This window comes from Anopheles moucheti, chromosome 3, assembly GCF_943734755.1.
Source record: "Anopheles moucheti chromosome 3, idAnoMoucSN_F20_07, whole genome shotgun sequence".
Lineage (NCBI taxonomy): Eukaryota > Metazoa > Arthropoda > Insecta > Diptera > Culicidae > Anopheles > Anopheles moucheti.
In genome coordinates this window covers 30,818,123-30,836,539 of record NC_069141.1, presented here as the reverse complement: position 1 = coordinate 30,836,539, position 18,417 = coordinate 30,818,123, and the positions used below count along the sequence as shown (strand labels likewise).

General features: G+C 45.4%; 1 protein-coding gene across 1 annotated transcript in view; it reads right to left on the bottom strand.

Annotated features, from left to right (window-relative positions):
* Nucleotides 1-18,417, bottom strand: part of LOC128301703 (ankyrin repeat domain-containing protein 29) — a 198,137-nt gene that overhangs the window by 133,935 nt on the left and 45,785 nt on the right. The window lies entirely within an intron of this gene.

Genomic DNA, 18,417 nt, shown 5'->3' with positions numbered 1-18,417 from the left:
ATGGCGACTTTCCCGTCTACAGCAAGTTGTAATCTCCAAGGAACTCTTCTCGAGAGCGAAGAGCCTACACCCCCTTCCGACCTCCAACCTAAAGACGCGTATCAAATATCATTACACTTCACGGCAAATGTGTGCATGGTGTGCATGTGTGCATTAGGAATACCCCCGCCCCAGAACCTCCCAAAGGGGTGAGGTTAAAGAAATAGAGTGGGAAGCCCTATCAACCCCCGAAGCACAGCACAGCACACACACACACACTTCTAGTATATATTCTCGCTCATAATACTTTGCCCAGCGCTTTGCTAGCAGGTGGCCAACATAACCTTAATCACATGTGCACATAAACACTCACATGGTGAAATCCGGCTCCTTCCTGCTTATGTAAGTCATCATGCACCGGCCCGGCACAGTGGATGCTTTTCCTCGGCCTCCTCCCCCCCTCCCCCCACGCAGAAACACACACACACACACGTGGGTAGGTTTTATGCGGCAAAAGGAAAACCCCCCATCTACGGGGCGAATTGTTGGTCGGCCCTTTTCCCCGGTCTACTGCCCTTCATAACTGCACTTCATAAATGAGGAAAGGTGGGAGGTGAGGAAAACGGGAGAACAGCGAAGAAAACTGTGCTGGACGTTACGGTTTGGTCGGAAAACTTTCCATCTATCAACACTTTTTTTTCTCCTCTTCGCCGAACAAATTGCATTCTCAGGGCTGGAAATGGATTCCCTTGCGGCCGGGGAAGTTCTCCCTTCCCGAGGATACCACCACCCACCAACAAACAACCCCATAAAGCGCCCATCCAAGTCACCCACACTTCGTCCGGCCTTTTTCCTCCATATGCAACAATCATTTTTCCATTTTCTTTCCATACGATCCCACCTCATAATTCCTGGACATTACACACACGCACGCACTAGAGTTCCTCCTTTCCTGTACGGTGTGTATCGAGAATCTTTTCTATGTTACGTTTTTCTTTCACTTTTTTGCACCTTTCTTAACTACTTTCAAACGGCAAACGAGCGCGGTGGCCATGTAAACACCATGTTTCAAGCACTCTCTTACCGCCCACCGCCCACCCATTCGGGGGAGATGATCCGGGCCACCTCCATCATCAACACTCCCCCCCCCCCTCGATTCATCCTTACAGGGAGTCCTCGTGTGCAGTTCCGCAAATCCTGCCAATGCCTACAAACAGTCCCGGGGGAACCGATGCACCGATGCATGTGTACGGGATGCAAACAAAAACAAAAAACAAAAAACAAGATGGAAAAGATGCATCAAACAGGAAGTTTCTTTCTTATTTTTATTTTTCTCTTTCTCACCTCTTCTCTCCCTCTCTCTCTCGTAAAACAAATGCATCAAACAGTAAAAAAAAGATGGCAGAAGCATAAAGAATGTGAAATAAAACAAATGTGCGGCGATGAAGAATATTTTCCCGGTGCGCTTACTTCCCCCCCTTGGTGTACTAACCACCAGCTGCATCGGCTTTGTTCTGCTACTTACACTGATCCAGATGTGTCCCCTCTATTGCTCAATGCTGCAAGCCACACACACACACACACGCATACATACGAGCGATAAAAAGGATCGTAATTCCAGATTCGCGAATGCACAACAAAGAAGGAAGGAGATGTGAATTTTTATGCGTAAATTCCTGGCTTCATTTCCATTCTCTAACATGTTCATCATCATCATCATCATCATCATCATCATCCTCAAAACCATTGTGCACGGTCCGATTAACACGTATGCAGTTTTGCACTCACGTCAAGTCCCCCTTTTTCTGTGACACTCTTTCACACTTCTTCAACCAAAGAAGCGGTACTGCTCTTTCGAACAAGATGCAATTGAACCAAAACCCTCCCCGTGAAGTTGTCGTTTGTCTTGAGGGTTGTGTAATTCCTCTTTTTTCTTTTTGTACTATAAAAACCCTCCGCCTACTAAGCAAAAACCCACAACCCCACACGTATATAAACCAACGGACAAATAGTTCGCTAAAGGGTTTTTGCTGGTGTATTCGATCAACCATTGGAAGGGTGTGCCGAAGAGATACGGGGTGCAGAAATATAAAAGACACCAGGGTGGAAAATGGAAATGTTCAAAGAAATGCGGCAAAAGATCGCAATAAGTGTCCACCTACTTCTTGCGATCGAATGAACGCGTACTGGCGGCTGGTAAGCATGAAGCAAAGGACTACAACAACATACGAAGCGACGTCGGAGTAAAGAACAGTTGGAATTTTCCGCGAGATCTCCCTATTTTCTTCCCGTTACGTCATGCGTGGAACACTCACACACACACACAAAACTGCATCTGCAAGCGTGCATGGAGTGTGGAAAAATCTCTCAAGGAAAAGAAACAAACGGCAAGGAAAACATCTCCCGCCTTTACCCACACACACTCACACATATATGCCGATAGAAAATGCACCGTATGGCACACAGCATGTGGGGTGTGTGTGACCATTTGGAGCACAAAATGATGGCGTCGCTCCTTCGTGCAAGTGTGTGCTGCCTGTGCAAAAATCATCCCAGGGAATTATAGAAGGAAAAAGGAAAAAAAAGACCCAACCCAACACACGTAACAGCCTGCACACGGGCGTATCATTAGGGCGTGCATGTGTTGCACATCGCTGTGCACCACACTGGACGCTTTTTAATGAGGGGTGAGAATGGGAACTCCCACCCCTTGGGACCTGGGTTTTGGTGGCTGCAGCTGCAGGCAAACACTGGATTTGTGCAATTGGCGAATGCGGGAATGGCAGGATGGCAAACCCCATGTTGCACTGCACGCACTTTTTTCGCCAAGCTTTTCAACCGGAAAAGAAAAACATAAGGGGAAGAAGAGAACTCGTCACTTTAGGGGCGGCCATGTTTGGGTCGTGTAATGGCGGCCATTTTTAACGATTGTTTTTTCGCTTCATTTTTGAAGGATGTAAATCTTTGTGATAAAAATATATTAGAATTTTTTTTAAGTCAAACATCAATATATTATTAGAGCTACAAAGTTATGGTGGGACCCATCTGGGATTGTTTATTGTGAGTCAAACAAAAATACAATTTCTGCATAAATAGTGTTAATGTTAGAAACATATTTTTCTACTTGCAGTGACTTTCATTACCTTTGGTTTTTCATTTTCAAACCAATCCGCAACACAATAAAAAAAAAATCCCGGTAACATCCTTGGCGTGCCCTTCGACCTATCTTAATCTCTTACCTAACCAACAACACGGAAAAAAAAACACCCAAGTAGGCTACTTAAGCCTTCCACCAAAAGGGTTTCCATTTGTTCGTCTATTTCATCTGTCCCCTGAAAGAAAGGATTTTTCGTCGGAATAAGAACCGTCCGGGACCGATACCGGTAGTAGTACCCGCGGTATACCCCGCGGTTGGAGAATAAAATTATACACAAAAACTTTCTCTGTCCGCCAGGCTCCCGCAGCATGCTTCCCCTTCATCATCGGTTCCCACCCAGTAGTCCCGCTACCACTTCCGTTTAGGTGAGATTTAATTATAAAATTTTAATGACGCACTCTTACGCGCCACAATTTCCGTTGCCTTTCGCGGACTTTTTACTGCTCGCACACCTAGGCGCGGCCGATGATGAGCACCACAGATTCCACTTGGCTACCGTTGGAAGTTTGGGGAGGGAGGTAGTAGTACACGGTGTTTTCGCATTCACAATTTTATGGTTCACCCCTGTGTTTTGTTGTTTTACCTTCCACCTCCTTCCTCTACCGCTCTCTGTGGACCGCTGTTCTGCCTTACTTTGGTGAGAATTTCACTAATTAATTTGATGCAAATGCTTTCCCCACTAGCGATCCCGCGCCGGGGTCACAATAACCCCGGATACCGGGGCTCGTACCGGAAGTGTGAGAAAACGGTTCCGAGACCGTGTTACGCGGGATTACAAATAAATCCATAAATTGATGGTTGTAAGTTTTGCCACAGATTTCGGCAAGGATTTATCCGCGTTGGGTTAAGGCACGAGTAGCGTTAACAGCTGGTTAGGAAGGTACAGCTACCAGCAGCTTATTGGGGCCATTGAACATAGCTAATGCATAATACGATCGCAAGGAAACGGAATACACAACCGCGCAAAACAATCCTAGTAAGCTGTGCTATTAGTTTCCACTTTTTTCACTCAAAACAGTACTCCATCATCATAATTTGCTTGCTTCTTTGCATGCCAAACGAGAGTGTCTTCTCTCGCAGGCTCTTAAGAAACAACTAAATTAATTCCACTCTCTGTGTAGGCATAGCGCGGCGAGGTAAAGAATTATTGCGCGATCTTATCGTGGCGGCGAAGGATAATGTTACCACACATCTGCACAATAAATACCCGCCCGGGTAAGAAACCTGCTAATGGAACGGTTGCCTTCCGAACCCAGGCGACCCAGGCGACACGGCTTAACAAGCTACTTAAGAACGCTTTCTTAAACAGGTTGTTATGCAAAAATGCACACTTTGCAGTGACCGTGTCACTCATAAGCCCCTTAAAGTATGCAATCTGCACAGGCAAAACCCCTGCAAGCATACTATCCGTCTAGCAAATCTATCTCGTTAAGAGCTTATTGAATCGTTTCTCGCCAAGAAACGTCACCTGGGGAATTATATGCGACTGCACACGATTGCTTGCGATCCTCTCACAAAACAATGACCAATCATCTCTAGCCACCGGGAACGACCGGCTAGCAAAAAGTTTCTACTCCCCAGAGACAAGAGCAATTCGTTAATTTTTCAATTTATTACGTTGTCGTTGATTATCGGGAAAGATATTTTACCAGACGTCTTGCGGGCCATACCTTCGCAAGCGCACGCACTCTTCCCGATTCTTAAACACCTGATAAATCTCTGTTACTGTTGCGATGCAGTCATCTTGATAGAGTCACCTCACTGCGTCCCTTTGCTTACTACACCGCGTGCTTGCTCCTTCCGTTGCTTCGTGTTATAAATTAATATTTAAATTATACAATTTCTTGCATATTTCATACCTCGCTCGTTGATAAGGTAGCGGCAAAAACAGGCTTTCGCTATTGTACAACGCCAACAACGGTTCTTGCCTTTCCTGGACACGCCGGCCCATTGCCCATTCGGAAATGGAGATAAAATTATGACGGTATTACTTTCTACTCAATACACGCTTCATCATATTTCCGATGCCAACCACCTCCTCGTCTGGGAGCAGGAGCAGGTTCTCAGTTTTCTGCCACACAAGCGCATCACAGGCACGCTCTCCCGCCCCCCTTAGTAATGGAGGATGATTTCTTATTTTTTTCCCTCTCAATGTCCATCTTCAATCTACCTGATGCCGCAGCAATCCGGGTCCGATCGATATCGCATTAAGCAATTACAATATCCTCACACAACTCATGCTCGTTACGGTCCACTTTTGCACAGCACGTAGAAGCACGTTGCCAGAAAAGTTGCCCCAAAATTCAATATGTTTCGTCCACAGCGATCCATTCGACCGCATTTTCCGGGGACGGGGACCATTTATCTATCTGCCCAACCATACCCACCACACCCGATGGGATGGAAATATATCTTAACAAAATCGTAGATTACGTTGTAGAAGCTGTACATTAGGCAGGGCAAGATCAAGCCATCATCCACAGTAAACGGAACGCCATCATTCAACAGCTTCCGTCGTCCTCCGGGGGGATGGCTGGCCGACCATTGCTACTTCTTCCGTCTTGTTGAACGTTTTTAATTAATTAATCATCCTGATTTTCGTACGGCTTCTGCCTGGAATTGTCGGTGCTTTCCCTTCGTTCTAAGACCATTTTTCGCCCCATGACCGCGCACGGTCATGTTCTCTGGTGAGGGAAACTTCCGTGAATACGTACACACATTTACGAAACACAAAACCACAAAACCTTGTCCACAAAATTGTCTCCGAGGAAAAAAAAAACGAACCGAATGTCCTAAATCGAGCGACGTTTGGTCCACCGGTCATGCACAACAAGCAGCAGATTCGCCCCGTTAGGTGCAAGGCATAAGCAGAGGGGACGAGCAAATTGGTTGTGGGATGGGAAAAAAAAGGAGAACCGTCATAGCACTTTCGGTAATTTCAACCTTTTTCCCGAGGATTGATGTCGCAGGGTTTACGTTTGCCGATGATAGAAAACACTAAAAAGGACACCAATCTTTTCCCCTTACCAACAGTCGGGAGTTCGGGTTGCAATCCGTCTTTCCTCCGATGGGCATGGTGGAAACCCGCACCCGCAGCAGCAGCCAGAAGATGATGATGATGATAATAATTGAAGGATATTAATCAAAGGACATAAACGGTTTCCCGCTCCCGGAGGGAATTTTACGCTCACGATCAAACGCGAAGGAGAAGCGACATTTCACGGGGTTTTCGGATTGCCAAAGGAGATGGGAGAGAATTAGAGTAGGGAAGGTTGATTTGATGTTGGGTAAGTTTTTGTCCGGAAAACCTCCTCGGTACCGAGGGCCATATAGTGGGCCACCCCCCAAAAAACCGGCTGCACAAAAAAAAATCATCACCTAATACAACCATCTCGCAAAAGGAGGGAATACTAGAACTGGGTGTACTACTTAAGGTAAAAGACGGTCCTTTTGATCCATTTCGTTTGGAGTTCCCACACACAAAAACCATTAACTTGACGATTTGCGAAAATGATTACTTAAACGTCACACTGGTGGGACAGTGATTTGCAGGGGAGTGATTTTTGTTTGGCATCAAAATCATCCTCCAGTAGTAATCGACCTGACCCGGATCCCACAACGCACGGCGTAGAACAGGAACTGGTTCTCCGGAAAAACTGGTTCCATCGGTCGGGGTGTGTGAGGTTTGAAGCGGAGGAATCCAAGAGGTGATAATGGAGGACGGTGGCATCGGTCATCATGTCGTCATTTGAGGTGTTTTTCGTGTCCCGCGATTATTTTTTCAGTGCGCTGCTACAATGTATAACGCACACACACGGTGGGGGGGTGCACCACCGAAAGGTTGCAAGATCGGATCGATCCACCAGCATGCAACACGAACCGAACCGAAGCAATCCAACGAGCGTTCCTTACAAATGGTTATCGATTAATCTTAACCGTACCACGGGTTGGATCATAATTATCAGGCGAAAAGGAGTGCGTGCGGCGAAAGAAGAAGCTTAAGCAGCTCGGCTGGCAAGGGAAAATGATGAACTGTGGAAAGGAGCGAGAAAAGTCCAAAAAATTTAAATCATACACACCGCGATACCACCCTAATTTACAATCATCTGTACCACACACCACACAGTGCGGGCAATGTTTTTATGTGCAGCACACAAAAACTGATGTGCCAGCGCCAGTCGGTGGTGATGTGGCCGACGGTTTTGTTTCCCGTTTCACGTTTTGCCAATATACTCGAAGATGAGTGAGAAGTTGGTAATCATAAGTTATCGAACCGGTTGTTGTCGGGGTTTGTAATTTTATACACCTTTTCTTTTTGGCTGGTTTACCTTTTGCACCCAAAAAACGTCCGATCCGAAGGTGATAACGTCGAACAAAAATGGGGTGGGGGGCCTCCAAAAATTCTACTCTCAATTGCCGTTCCATCGGGTGGATGCATTACGATTGTTGTTGGGGATGTGAAAAATGCATGCTTTCTGTTGGCCTCCGTCATATTTCCCTTCTCTCCTTCGCGGACTTGCCGCCGGCGATGGCGGCAGCGGTGAAAGAAGGAAATAATCACCTCATTTTATGCTTCCTTCACAAACCTTCGCGAATGGTTTGCAATCGCAATCGCGTTTTTTTTTTTTGGAGGGGGGTGCAGACTGGTGAAGTATGAGGTAGGAGTGTGAAAATTGGAACCATTTTCTCTCCGGAGGTCCGGCGGCAGGCATTGCCTACCTTCGTCTCCCCCATCCCCTGAGAGCAGGGTACGCGATCACGAGATAAAGAGTCGTAATAAATTCTTCGTTTTTAATTAAGTTGAAAAATCAAACGATCAGTGGACTTTTTCTCCTGCTTCAGATGTTCAGAAAATACTGTCACAAAGCGCGGGGAAAGCCATAAAAAAGTGCCACGATCATCAGCATCGCCAACTTCGATTGCATCGGGTTTGGCAGCAGGATTAATTGGTGCCACTCGCGGTTGCGCTTCTATTACAACGCATCGCACCGTCTGAGCTTTACACGATAGAGAAGGTTTTCTTCTGCCCTGCAGCCTTACATCGCATGTCTCCATTTCTCCTAACCGGTCCTTCTACTACCAGCAGCATAATGATTTCTAACAAGCTCAAGAAATATGCCCGCCGAGCAAATCGGCAATTAAGCACTGCACAACACCAAACGCGCGCGCCCACAGGGAATAAAAATGACCCAACCAAAAACGCAATAAAAATTGTCCATAAACGCGCGAAAGAAGCCGAACCGCGAAGACCGATTGATGAGCTTGGCACGCAAAACCAAACCCCTCCCTATACGATCACTTCGTTGTCTGTCCAAGGCTTGACCAGGAACAGGGAAAATGATGATGATGATGATGATGACGGGGGCATGCCACTAGGACCCAAGAACGTCGATAAAAAGACGATGTTCTCGTTCGAGTGTGCCTTAAGTTTGGTGTAAATGCGCGTGTTTCTACTAATGAGCAAACATCACACACACATTTACCAACCAAGTTAACGGAGGAAGGACCAACCAACTGCTGCCGCTACCGACTGCACTTTCATTTCATTACTTGTGTTTTATTACTACAATTACATCCGCAACGCAAGCTGCCCGGTAAACTTGTTTCCGTACGCCTAAAGACATTCGCTGGCATGTTTTCATGTTTATAAACACACACTAAACATATAACTTTTCATCACCAATCGAACCGAGGGGTGTGTAAGGGGTGCAAATTAGTTCGCAGGCACCTCTCGGGGTGCCAGTTTTTGCGCTTCATTAAATCAACAGATATGGCCGCCGTGTCAGTTTTAATGCACTGCAAAACAAACCTATGTGCGGAAACATTAATGGTGACATCTTGATGAACAGGTGCAGGCAGGTAGTTAAGGTTTAAGTTTTCTCTTTACGGGGCGGAAAATAGCCGTGGCACGTTAAATGGAACTAGTTTCAATGGGGTGTTAACCGGTGGTACGCATTGCATCGTTACGTGTGTATAATTTGTTCACATTAATATTCTACTTGAGTTGCACAGCTGAAGAATTGATCTTATAGTTCTCCGAATCGCAGAAGTAGTCGAAATCCTTCATGTACTCAGAACTTGCTTAATATTCCGTCAGCCAATCGTTGTTTTTCACAGGATTTTCTTGAACGAACTATCGATTAATCGGAAAGTAAGTAACAGGTCGGCTGATAATTGTTTGGCCTAACAGATAGATCGTGCTAGAAGATTTAAATCCATATTAGTTTTAGTTTGTACCATCCTTCAAATGACTTCTGTCAAAATTTGACAGCACGCGGACAATAATCTAGTAGGCTAGAGCATTTTGTGTGACGCAACTTTTGTGTTTTGAGTAATCAAGGAAAAGAAGGAATTTCGCGTGATAATAAGTTATTGCTTTTTGAAGGGAAAAATGCAATTAAAGCCAAAAATTGGCTTGATGAAGAGTTTTTGGACGCTGCTCCGCCAAAATCAACCATCAAATATTGTTATGCTGAATTTAAATGTGGTGAAATGAGCTCTGAGGACGGTGAACACAGTGGACGACCAAAATAGGGAGTTACAGAAGAAAACATTAAAAAACATCCACAAAATTATTAAAACCAACCGTAATGTGAAGTTGATCGAGATAGCTGACACCCTAAAGATGTCTAAGAAACGTGTTGGACATATCGTTCACGAGTATTTGGATATGAGAAAGCTTTGTGCAAAATGGCTGCCACGTGAGCTTACATTTGACCAAAAACACCAACGAATTGATGATTCGGAGCAGTGTTTGGGGCTGTTTAAGCGAAATAAATCCGAGTTTTTGCGTCGATATGTTACCATGGATGAGTCTTGGCTTCTCCACTTCACTCCAAAGTCCAATAGACAGTCATCCGAGTGGACTGGACGCGATGAACCTGCTCCAAAGCGGGGGAAAACGCAACAATCAGCTGGCAAGGTTATGGCGTCAGTTTTTTGAGATTCGCAAGGAATTATCTTCATCGATTATCTTGAGAACGGAATGATCATTAACGACTTCTATATCAAGTTATCCGAGCGTTTTTAAGGACGAAACCACCAAAAACGGCCACATTTGAAGAAAAAATAAATTTTGTTTCGTCAAGAAAACGCACCGTGCCACAAATCAGTAAAAACAATGGCAAAAATTCATTAATTACACTACGAATTGCTTTCCCATCCATCGTATTCCCCAGATCTGGCTCCTAGCGACTATTTCCTTTTCCCAGATCTCAAAAGGATGCTCGCTTCGAAGACATTTTCGTCGGATGAAGAAGTGATCACATCAACTGAGGACTTTTTTGTGGTAAAGAACAAATACTACTACAGAAATGGTAGCCTTGAAGGGATGTATGTTGAATAAAACAAAATTTGTAAAAAAGCATTTTACTGTCATAGGCCAAACAATTTTAAGCCCAACTCCACGAAGATTCCACGAATAACTACTTGTTGTGGCTCTATTAGTCCATGTTATAGCTTTAAAATATTTTGATCTCGAGTCGAGGCATTAGAGAGACTTTGTAAGATCGTTCGGAGGAATTCAATAAAAATTTGGATATAAGTCATCCTACTTCTCTGTCAAAATACGGACGTAATACACAATAATTAAGTATAAGGTAAGACATCCTCCGAATAAGGGGTTTAATTCTTAGACATGTTCTAATAGATTGGGAAATGGAGGCCTAAATTAGAGTTTCTCTTTACGATCTTCTTTGTGTTATAACTCACAATCCCGATGCACATAGAGATGGTTTTCAATTATTAGATGAATGTCCACGGGGTAATTACCAGAATATTCCATAACAATATTAATTTTGTTCCAAAATGAAAGAGAATTGTGAAATTCTTGTGGAACCCAGAGATATGATTAGCTATTTGATAGTATTGAGAGATGGCAAATAAACTAAGAACTCATAAATTTATCATTTCATGCAATCTGTAATACTGTCGTCTACAGTTTAAAGGACTTAGAGCAACTTTAAATCAATCTTTACATATGAATAGATGAAAAATAATGTGATACCAAAAGATACACTCGCTCCATAGCGCCCACAGCTATAGGACGACACATTCTCACCCGAAATGACAGTGATGATACTTTCGTCCGGGTAAATGTCGGTTTTTGCATCCACAAACTGAGGCACCTGGTCGCATACGCATCAATGCCACATTATACTTTGGCCAAAACAGCCGACGACCGACAGCGGGATGGGGAAATAAAACGGGCAAAACAAAACACAAAAAAAAAGCTTCCAAAAACCCTCTCCTCATTATGAGTGCAGCACGAATGCAACCGTGAGTTGCGATCTTCCACAGCGCAACCGTGCATGCCATTTTCGAACAGCACTTCACCGGCGAGGCATAAATCATCGTCGAAAATCGACTCATTTCACAAAAAAACCCATACACACACGATGGCAAACGATGGGTTTTGCAACGCCAGAGAGGGTGGGACAAAAAACACGGAGTGATCGGAGGCGCCATATCATTATCATCCAACACTGCCATCGTCTCTGCCCGCACTGGCTGTGTGGCTCACCTGTCGCATCCACGGCCGAGGAAATATGCGTGAGATTCATCGGTGCCGAAATTAAATAGAGCATCATGGCTGGGCTGGGTTTTTATGCATTTTGCATACAGACAGGAGGCTACACAGTTTGGTATTATGCATCATTGTGAGGCGCAGTAGTTCATCACAACCACACACACTTGAAGCGATTGCGTTGCAGTTGTTGCAATCCGAATCAGCCCGAATTTTGCAATCATTCTCGTACTCTGCCTCGCCGTTTTACCATCGCATCCCTCAGTCCCGCTGTATTCCACTCGAATGGGTTTATTTAGATTTATCAACTTTTTCGGTGCATCTCCCAAACCCATTTCACGGGGACCGGGGTGCGGAGCGACCTGGATATCATAAATGATCAGCAAAATCGACGCGACAGTTTTCGAGGCCGAGTTCATCAGAGTGTAATCATGAGTAATGGGATACACAAACAGGCGCGGTATTTACGCTTTTCATAGACGGAATTTTTTTTTTCCTTTTTATATCTATTTATATGTGCAGTGAGAGATGTTGCAGTGAGGATCTAAACCTCACGGTTCCAATTAAGACCATCCTCCAAAAAACAACTTGCACGTCAGCCAACGACCAGCCGAGTTCACGTCACTCATTAAAAGCATAGGGACAGACCAAAACAGAAGACACTAGAAGGCTACATTAAAGTGTGGCAAAGGGCAAGGGTGTTTTGAAAATAAAAACCGGATCGCTTTAACGTGACCTCGCCGTTCCTACCAGTTCGTTATCACATGCGGTAGCGCCAATGCAATTTTCTACACAACCTCGACAAACCACCTCGGGTTCGGGTTGAAATCCCACGGGAAATGTGATGAGCAGCGATAACGGTGGGTGCACAAAAGCATCCTGTTTTGATTTTTGAAAGCACCCATGTGCTTAGTTTTACTGCCACCAATGCACTTTTTCGGCCGTTTGTTACGTTGCACCGTACTCAAAACGGCAGTAACTTCAACGCGGTATTATGAAAAAAAAAGAATTCACCCAAAACACTTCCACTTCATTAGCGTCTGACGCTTTTTTGGCGAATGCCATAAACTGCCACTTCTTTGATGAGGATCGCAGCAACGCCAAAAACGAGAAAAAAGGCACTTAGCGGCAACTCGCTCAGGTCGATTTTAATGCTCCGCATGATGAAAGTAAAACGCGAAACTGTTGCTACTGTTGTTAATTACAATGTCACATTCTACGAACGGGCAAGTACCTTTCGGATACTTATACTACAAAGCACATCAAATGCCGCTGCTTTATACCTTTTCGCAAAGACGATTGGGATTTTTTAACGCTGAAGGATAGCTATCAAACATCACTTCGTTTAATTTTATGTTTATGGGAAAAAATCCCGAACTTTTAATGTATTACGGAGCCTTTGCTCGACAAATTGCATAACTTTAGGCTTTTCGAATTATAGAGTGTGCGATCGTTGTGTCATGTTACAGGCTGTAATACGTTGTGGGATTTGAAAACTACTGGTCGTTACCAAATTATAATTTTAATCAGAAATTCCAACAGAGAACAAAAATTGCAGACAGACAAATCTTGCTTTTCTATTTCCTCAACATATTGCATATTTGCAGGCGGATTCACCCTGTTATCAACTCACTTGTGATTTGTCGAATGACAATATCATGCTTATAATAAAGCTCCTTTCCCGTAGCAAGAATCTTCCCTTAGAAAGCCAAAAAAGGAACTCCAAACGAAAAATCAATCACGAAACCTCATCCTTGATGGCACTGTACATCCTAAACGAACAAAGCATCATTCGTTCCATTACACTAATTAAACCTCAAGTTTTGATCTGATCGATAACTTCCCCATTCTCGATACGGCGACTCGCCCCGCTCTCACATTGAAGCTCCTGCTGTTTCAGTTATCAGACTCGCCCCGGGCCGAATCGATGACTATCACAAAGCATTACATTCTCCGGCCGTCCACCACGCAGGGGATGTGCTTCGAGATAAGAAACGAAGCTTTCACCATGAATGCACACCCTGCATGCTGTGGGTGTATCCGGCATTCATCGTACCAGATAACAGATTACTGCTATTGAAAATGCAAAACTTGCAACTTACAGGCAAGCATCAGTCAATTTAGTTACAGATTACCTGGTTCGATACTAGCGGCACTCGGCTAGGTACTGCCGAACTCAAATAGTACTCATTTACTTCCTCTAACGCATTCAATTTACTGGACAAACCCATCCACCAATAGCACCGATCGATGCAACAAGAACAAAAGCGATACAACAAGGACGCGCGTGCGTTTGTGTGCCTGCGAGGTGCCCGCAACGCTGGAGTAGATTAAACAAAAGCCTCATACGCCTCAGAAACGGAAAAGTTAAATACACACCAACGTAAAAGGATGTCATTCAAAATTGCGAACAAATGTCGTTTGATGTTGACTAATGAAAGGCCTACATAACCCACTCCGGATCCAACTATGCTGTCCATCACCTTATCAGCACTGCACAATCTCGAACCACCGCTACTTCCTGCTGCCAGGGGCCGAAAACACCACCGAATGTAAACACCGTTCAGCTCAATCCGATTCCAACGAATACACCTTCACCACGGTTGCAAACTGCAATGGATTATACAAACACACACACACGCGCGTGTATGATTGATTCATGCGAATCCGGTCTAATAGTTGCGAAATTGATTTTACACTCGATTATGCACACGACATAACACATAATTCGCCATTAGCAACATGGTAGTGATTAGATCGTATGGGCCGCGAGGCGACCTAAACTTGGTTAGCGCAGCTCCGGACAGTTGATGTACATTTCAGCTGGTAATCGAACGACGATCAAGTGAGCACACACGCTAACGATGATTTAATTTCACAAGCCTATGTAATATGTTTACCAGTAGGTTGTAAAATTATCCCAATAAACTGCATTGTTTACCAAAGCTAAACAAACTGACCGGAGTAAATTACTGTCAGTAGTCTAATAAGACAATATAGCTTGGCGTGTTGCATACTTTCAGGCGGGTATGTTAAAAGCCCTTGAAGACTATGCAACTCTCAACACAGGAACCTCTTATTTCCTTATTCTACCTTTCTGCTAAGCTCTTAGCCATAGTTTGGTTCTAGAACAGAAGGAGAATCCTTCCAGCCAAACTTCCATTATCTACTACTTCCCAATTTACCCATTTCTAGCTAAAAGATCTAGCCAATCGAGCCTGTGTACGAGTGACATTTCGAACCATAATTGAAATGATTCTTTCTCCCTGAACTGCGCCCCTTTCTCTGCACTTCATACCTGAAGATTACCGTACTTTCTTTTCAATAAACCGGGTAGCCTTCCGGCACACAAACCACCCCACCCCCCCGGCCAAGAATCCCCTCTCTGTGCCTTTGCGTTTCACTAAAAAGATTGCCTACATTCAGGGGTTTCTTCCAAATCGTATCCAATTCCCTAACCAACTCGACCGAACACGATGGAACCAATACCCCGTGATTGCGTAGCACGGTTGCCAGGTCCGGTGCCATAAGCCCGAAAATACACCGGTCGACTGCTGACCGAAATGGAACACAAGAATGCCCGGTTCCGCAAACTCGTTACATTACCATCCAACTCCCCCCCGCTCCGAAACACCAAACCCGACACCGTGCTGTTTTTTTGCTAATACTCCGTCCTTGTGTGTATTCCACACACTCGGTGTGAAAATGAGAGAAAAATGACACATAAACCTACGACTATCAAAACACAACGAAGAGGAACAACCCCAAATCACAATGTTCCACAACCGTGGCGGTGGAAGGCAAGCCAGCAGCAATGCTTCTTACTACTACGGGGTGGCATTGAGGGTGGATTGAAGGGATTGCATAAGACCGTAAGAATAAACCACAAAAATGTGACCTCACTACCCCGTTTTCTCAACCCGGCTTCGGCTTCCAGTGCTGACGCTGTCACACACTTGTCCTCCGTTCATGCTGCTGAACGGGTGAAACATTAGACCCGGTGTTGCGGGAACCGAAGTGTGTGGTTGCCGGTTCGTTGACGGGTTTTGTATCGCCCGTGTATCTACCTTCAAACTTCCCCTTTCCGTCGTACGGAGATTCTATCGTGTGGCTTTAGTGTCGTGACCGACTGTTTTCTTGCCACATCTCTCCAAGGTGCCATTTGGTGTCACACTGAGACACTGAGACAAAAACACACACAGAGACACGCAGAAAGACCTAGAGGCCCTATACTACCAAATTTGTTCCTAGCGTTCGATCTAACAAATAGCGCTGCACAAACAATGCTCCTTCCGCACTCTTACTACCCGCGCATTCGTTCTTGTCCGCTACCTAGCCACTAGCCAAAATTGCATCTTACGAAATTATGACACTGCATTCCATCTTTCCGGGACCGAGGTTTACCCCCGCTCCATGCCCTCCGGGTGCACTATGGGAAGGCTGCCATTCGCTACTGTCATTCGTAACACGGTGCTGCCTGCCTTGCAGGGCCACAAACGTTTGCTACCGGCATAGATTTGGAACGTTTGGCGTTGCCTGCCATCGGAAGGACGCTGGGTTTTACGGATATCTGCACCCAGGTGAGAGCGACAACTTTGGAGGTTATTTTCACTCCGAACAGCAGGGAAATGGAGCACCGGTGTTGTGGTGGTGCTACGGTGGACACGTACAGACAGTTATCGTTGTTATGGTCCGCTTCCACCATTCTGTCCACGTGTGCTACATCTTGCGTTTGTAGTTTCATCGTCAATGTAAGTCCGCAGCCCAATCTTTTCAAAACCTCACAATGTCGTCGCAATGTCTTTACCGTACACATAGGTGCCTTCCTCTGATCGTTTCGGTGTTTCGACGTTTTGACAACGGCCCCGCAAATATCCACAGGACCGCATCTCAAACCAAGGCTTAGCCTACCCTAATATCTTGACAGCCGTAACCTTTCCTTCTCCAAATGTTTCTCCAAATCAGGCAGCACAACACGGGGAGTGTCACCTAGCCGGCAACTAATAAACTCAACATTCTGCATGGTGCAAGGGACCCGGTGGCGGTGCTAGTCGATCCTGTTTGACTTCTTTTCTCTGGGCGGTGTGTGTCAAATCGTCAGGCTACCGGTGTTTTCCATTTTTCAAGCTAATTCTTCATTGTCTGCCGTTACATATTTTTCGAGAATTCTACGCAACTCTAAAACGAAATTCAAAATATTAGACCATAGTATCCAGAGTTCACGGCGTTGAGAACAAAACCGTATGTCTTACCCGTCTTAAGTTAATCATTGCGTGTTGTGCATCTCATAACGACCGGTCCGTTGCCTTGCATTGGCGGCATCAAGTTTCATGCTCTCCAGTAGCATCCAATTCAACACTCGAAATTCGCATATCAAGTGGCCAACCGGTAGCCACAGCCAAATTGTGGTCCACAGAGCTGCATCCTTCTTCTTCACCGGCATGAAGGTGCGCATCATGCTTCGACGACTACTGCACCTTCAATTGGCTTCTGGTGTTTCGATTGCAAACGGTTTGGGTTTTAGCGTGATCGAGAGTAGTGCTCCTCGCTTTAAAGAAGTAAAGCCCAGTCTGACCACCGACCAGCTGACCCAAGGGGTGCAGGCGAGGACCCAAACGTGCAGTGCTTCTTGTCACGTTTTATGCTCGTTGACCATATCTTTCGCTTCTTGGTTGCTTCTCTCGTGTGTCTCGTTCTGTTCATTCTTCATCGAAATGAAACATAATAACAAGCTTAACCGCCACACCACGGTCACACACCACCACCGTGCACCGGAGACCGACGACGCCACAAAACCTCAGCATAACATATGAACGATCGTTTTATCTTCCCTGCCGTCACACACACACACACTCGTCCCAGACATTTATCCATCCCTCGAGTAGCACACATTTCGCACGTTGCTTTTCATCCTTTTTTGCATCTAAGTGAGGTCCTACACACTGCAAAAAAAACGACAGAAAACAACGCAAACGTTTTGGACAAGGCTTGTCACCTCTCCTCTCCGGAACCAGCGTGCCCCCTTCCCTCTCGTCGCATTTCGCATTGGGTTTCCAAACGGATTGTCGGACGCAGAATTTATGTATATTTAATAAAATATGTTCGAAACACGTCCACCGCCAACCGATCCGACGGAGGAAATAAAGAACTGAGCCCTGTCGGTACCTCGTGAGTGAGTGAGTAGCGGGGAAAAATGTCGGAAAGTCGTCGTCCCGGGTAAGAAGATTGCCATCGAAGCGGTTAAGAATTTCGTCCGACTCTTCACCATTCGCATCGCATCGCTTTCCATACCCTACACATCGCCAAAAGAAGTCCCGGTCGACGGTGGAGCGCCATGAAGTTCCGCTTTAACCCTCACATCGTTTACCACGCCGCCGAGCGGGCCCTCCCGGGCAACGTTTTTCGTAAGAACCGCAAATAATGAGATTAAGTGGTTATTACCTGATGATTACATTCTCTAAATAAGAAGAAGAACGTGCTCACATCAGATGCTATCAGTGTTAACCGTCAACCGGTCCCGTCCCGCAACAAGTTGTTTCCCCGTCGTTGGACCCGGGGACGGACGAGTGACAGGCATCGTGCGCGCGGCGGTGCCGCCATGCCGATGCCTGAAAGAAAGGGCATCTAACCACCATCGCTTCTCCTCATCACCTTTTTGGGCCAATCGATTGAAAAAGGTGTTCTGAAGTTGCGGTTACGTAGCCCCCCCGAATGGGCGGATGAAACAGCGAGGTAAGACCGGATGAAGGGGAGAGAA